Source organism: Pinus tabuliformis, chromosome 6 (genome assembly GCF_031772625.1).
Source record: "Pinus tabuliformis cultivar Carrire ecotype Pingquan chromosome 6, CPIR1, whole genome shotgun sequence".
In the NCBI taxonomy this organism is placed as follows: domain Eukaryota; kingdom Viridiplantae; phylum Streptophyta; class Pinopsida; order Pinales; family Pinaceae; genus Pinus; species Pinus tabuliformis.
The window spans coordinates 2,062,969,192-2,062,974,220 of record NC_142292.1 but is presented as its reverse complement, the minus strand read 5'-3'; positions in this window follow the sequence as shown (position 1 = coordinate 2,062,974,220).

The window sequence follows — 5,029 nt, the reverse complement described above, 5'->3', positions numbered from 1 at the left end:
CAAAAGAATTTATTTGCTTTAACAGCCAAGGCTGCTTTAGTTTTCACATACTGGTGACAGTCTGTTAGAACTTCTGCTTGCAATTTTATGACATGATCCCTCATATCATTGTTGCTTACTATTTTTAAGTGTTGGGCAATGAAAGTAGCAGCATTCTGTGGTTCTGCTCGAATCCACAGAAGACAATTTTGCTCATTCTGGTCGGCTGAGACAAAAGCATTCCGCCAAGTGAGTTGATTAGCCAAAAAGGAGACAAAGGCTCTCAACTGTATATCGCCGACTACAGGTATCATGTTCATGCTTCTTTCTTCTGAAACAGCCTCATTATGAAGGTATAGTTCACATAGCAGGTTCTGGTCATTTTTAGGTGCTTGTGCAAAAGTCTGCATAAACTGCTCTGCTGTGATCACTTGATGAGGCCTCCCTTCTTTGAGAGCCTTTAGTTGTATAAATGCAAGCCTTTCCCTCAAAAATGTAGCATAATTAAATGAAGGCTTCCTTGTGGCAAGCGTTCTTTGACACAATTCAAACATCTGAGAGAGTCTGGCCTTCAGTTCCTTGATTTCTTTATACTGGGCCCGACACTGCTCCAGTGCCTCCCAGTTCCTATAAGCATGATCAAACCAGGTTCCTTTCTGTTGCTCGAATGCCCTGCCTTGAGACTGTTGATATTCCCTCCACCACTTCCTTTTTATTTCCTGGAAACTTTCTGTTTGTATGCATGCATCAGTAGCAGTGGGGGGTTCTGTTTGCATATAAGCATCAACCAGGATGATCTGTTCTGTTAAGATGGGCTGGGACATTCCAGCATCTTCTTCTTCATTTCTAACTTGCATCTCTTTCTCCTGTTGTGCTAATTCATTTTGCTCAATGGTGATTTGGGTGGACTGTGATGAATCTGTCCCTTTTTCTTCTTCTTCTAGCTCCTTAGCAGCTTGAACAGGGCTAGGTGAGTCCGGTTTCTCTTCATTTTCTCCTGAGATTATTTCTTCTTCCATAATAGTCTGGGCAGGCCGTGGTGAATCTTTACCTTTATCCTCATTTTCTTGTATATCTTCCTCTTGCATATCAGATTGGGTAGGCCGGGGTGAGTCCTTGTTTTCTTCTTTCTTTTCTTCCTGCATAGTGTTGGGAAGCTCCTCTGTTTGTTCCTGTGCAGTCTCTGAGGAACTTACTGGTTCTTGTGTATCAGTAAGCTCCTGGTCTTGTGCAGTTTCAGGTGAACTCACTGGTTCTTGTGTGTTCTCTGGATGACCTGTTGGTTCTTGTGTAGCAACAGGTTTCTCTGACTGCACTTCCTCTGAAGCTCCTGTTGGTTCTTGTGTAGCAACAGGTTTCTATGACTGCACTTCCTCTGAAGATCCTGTTGGTTCTTGTGTAGCAACAGGTTTTTCCGTCTGCACTTCCTCTGAAGATCCTGTTGGTTCTTGTGTAGCAACAGGTCTTTCTGTCTGTACAGAGAATTGTGGGATTTCTACTTCAGCATCAGCAGACTCCTTTGTTTCATTTTCAGCATTGGAGGTTTCCTTTATCGGTTCTTCTACTATCTTATATCCTGCCTGAGCAAATATTTCACCACAATTTGCACACATGTATTCAGTATTTCTACTTTTCTCTGCTGCAGTGGCCACTTGTGCTAAAATATGCAGGCTAAATTCTTTCTCATATGCTTCTTTAACCCTTATTATCTCTTCCTGATAGTCCTGAATCTGAGATTTCAGGAACTCAATTTCTTCTTGTAGGGCAGATATAGTGGGCTGACCTTGTGGAACAGTAGATTCCAGTGGAGACAGAGGTTGTGCTTCGTCAAAGTGGTCAAAATTCCCCACAGGTGGTTCTTGTGTATCACCTGGGGTAGTGGCTGTTTCTTGTGTTGCAGCCACTTGGTCACTATCACTCTGGGTGTCGACAGCTGGTTCTTGTGTATCAGCTGTCTTAAGATATGATGTCACGAAGCTATGAACTTTCTGCATCTCAGCCTCTGTGGGGGAGGGAGAAGAGTTTGGAGGAGTGGTTGGGGTGCGGATTCTTGAAGCGATGGGCGGTGAACTGGAGGAGTTAGGGGATTCGACTATTACTGACTTTCGTTTTGGTAGAGAAGCAGGGAATTCAGGTGTTTTTCTCTTCCTGCTAGCCTTTAGGATAGGAACGGTAGTCGGGGTAGCAGGGGCTTTAGTTAGAACCCTAGTTATTTTTCTTTTTGCTGGGGTTCTCTTTACGTGCGGCCTTTTTCGTTTAAGCAGAGAGATTGGGACGTTATCGTCAGAATCATCAGTCGAAATACTGAGTATGGGAGCGGAAGGATTAGTTTTTCTTGGGGACGAGGTTAATTCTGCTGCTGGTTGTTCTGGGGTATGTTCTGCTTGCTGAGGATTTTCCACAGGGGTTTGTTCACGCATGTCATCTTTTTGCTGAGGAAGCTCTTCGTCTTGCTGAGGTATGTCCTCAGCTTGACGAGGAGTTTCCTCTTCTTGATGAGGGCTCTCATGCTGTGGTTGTGAAGTTCCTTCGTCCGGATGAGGATTAATAGGGGGTGGGGGGTTTAGAGCGAAAGCTCTGTTGATCAGCAATTGGACTAGGCGATGATGTTTTAAAGAAAGAACTGGATGCTTCGCTTTCATAGCATATCGTGCCATATTTTTAAGACAACCCATGAGATAGTAAGGCATGTTTAATAATTGACCATTTCTTAAGTGATTTAACAGGACAAAGTCATGCTGATAGATTACCTGGTAGCGACCTTCACATGTCAAATACTGCTTGAAGAATTCGGCGATTCTCGGCCATGGTGGGGGTAAGGACCGCAATGCTACACCTCTGCCCTTGGTCTCTACTGTCTCACCCGGACGGAGAAAATCTTGATGTGCATTCAGAATCAGATGTTTTCTGCTGAACCAGCGTGTGCCAATGGCTGGCAGTCCGGTGACTTCTGCTATAATTTCTTCTGTGACCGGGACTTGAATTCCTTGGACAACAGAGAAACCTTCTGTTAGATTACATGCGAATTCCAGAACTTGCTGCTCATCAAATTCCGGCAGCCTCCTAAAATATTCTATCCATCCGGCTTGCGAGAAAATTTGATAGATTTCCGGAAAGAGCTCCAAGACTGCTGTTGTGCCTGGTTCATGAGTGATGAGGGTTCCTCCCATGGCTGTTGCCTCAGTAAATCTTCAGAATTCAGTCCCAAGCTACCGATCTCAACTCAGAGCATACATCGCAAATGGTGCCATGCTATGGTTTTTTTACATACAACCGGGAGAATTGAAGGTGGCAGTAATTGGCGTGGTATATCATTATGGGAATTGTTTCGGTAATCCCCCCCCTTTCCTACGTGTACACGATTTGATTGGGAATGCAATCATTCAATAGTACTGTCAACTTTTCCGCGTTATCTACTATTTAATGCTCATTGATAAACGTGCGTACCTTCGTACTTACCTCTTCTGATCGCTGCGCCAAAAAGTCCCTTCTTGTCTTCTGCCAGATCGTTATAATTACCGCAGATCCAAAAGCATGGGAAAATATAAATAATTTGTAATGATGGCGACGGAAAGTGATGGGTGGGTAGTGTAATTATGAGGAGATTTGTACTTTCCGGGCTGAAGAGGTACGACGGAGGCTGTCGTACGCCAGGAAGTTCTGCGGGGAAAGATATTACGTGATTGGTAAGCAATGTCGTGGCACCGGGATGGGTGTTGCAGCAATAGGAATTTTCCGTTGGGTGAACAAATACTAGGAGAAAGATGGTTGTAGGAACGGAGAATTTGTCGGAGTGATGGAAGTAGTATTGCAGTAATGGGAAAACGGTGTTGCAGCAACAGGGATGGTGTTGCGGCAACAGGCAATTGTGTTGCAGCAACAGGGAAATAATGTTGGAATAACGGAAATGGTGCTGTCATAACAGGGAAAGGGTGTTGCAACAACAAGAGTGGTATTGCAGGAATGGAAAAATGGTGTTGCAGCAACAGGGATGGTGTTGCAGCAACAGAGAATGGTGTTGCAGCAACAAGGATGGTGTTGCAGCAACGGGGAATGGTGTTGCAGCAACAGGAAATGGTGTTGCAGCAGCAGAAAATGGTGTTGCAGCAACAGAAATTCCGAGCCCGCATAGTAATTCCCTTGAGACTTCTTGTTCTTCAACTACTTCCCCAAACTAACACCTGTAAAATACTGCAATGCAATCCTTTTGGCAGGATTTATTAGTAAGAAATAAAAAACAAGAATATCTAACCTAAGATTATTTCATAATAAAAGTTCAAGTGCTTTGAGGGACAGCAAGTTCCCCTGGAAAAGAATACTGTTTTATTGCCATGCAAGTGGCTTTAAAGTCCTCTTTGGAAACCGGCCGCTGATATAACCGAAGTCGGTAGCCATTCACTAACAGTGGTGTTCTGCTTCCATCAATTGTTAATAATCTAACCGTTCCATTTGGGAAAACAGTATCCACTTCATACGGCCCTAGCCATCTTGTTCTCAGCTTCCCTTGAAAATTTTCGAAACGTGAGTCATAAAGGAGAGCCCAGTTACCTTTCTGGAACTGCTTCTGCTTAATGGTTCTGTCATGCCATCTGCTCCTTTGTTGCTGTATCATAGTTGTTTGGTGGACGGTATCCAGTCTTTTCTCGTCCAATTCCTGCAACTGCTGCAACCTGGCTGTTTGTGCATCAGTTAAATCAAGGTTAACAGCTAAGGCAGTTCTTAAGGTTTTAATTTCAAACTCTACAGGAAAAATAGCATTCTTTCCAAAAACCAATTCATAGGGTGAAAATCCTGTTGTGTTTCTCCAAGTAGTTCTGTAGGCCCAAAGAGCCTCGGGCAAGCGTTGGAACCAGTCCCTTCTGTTCTCCTTTATTGTTTTTGCTAAGATAGCTTCTATGACCTTATTTGTGCTTTCCACCTGCCCATTTGCTTGGGGGTGGTAAGGTGTGGTCATCTTATGCTTGATATGATATTTTTGGAGCGTATCTTTGAAACCATGAGAATTGAAAGGAGGTCCTCCATCAGTGACTAATTCTCTGGGTAGTCCAAA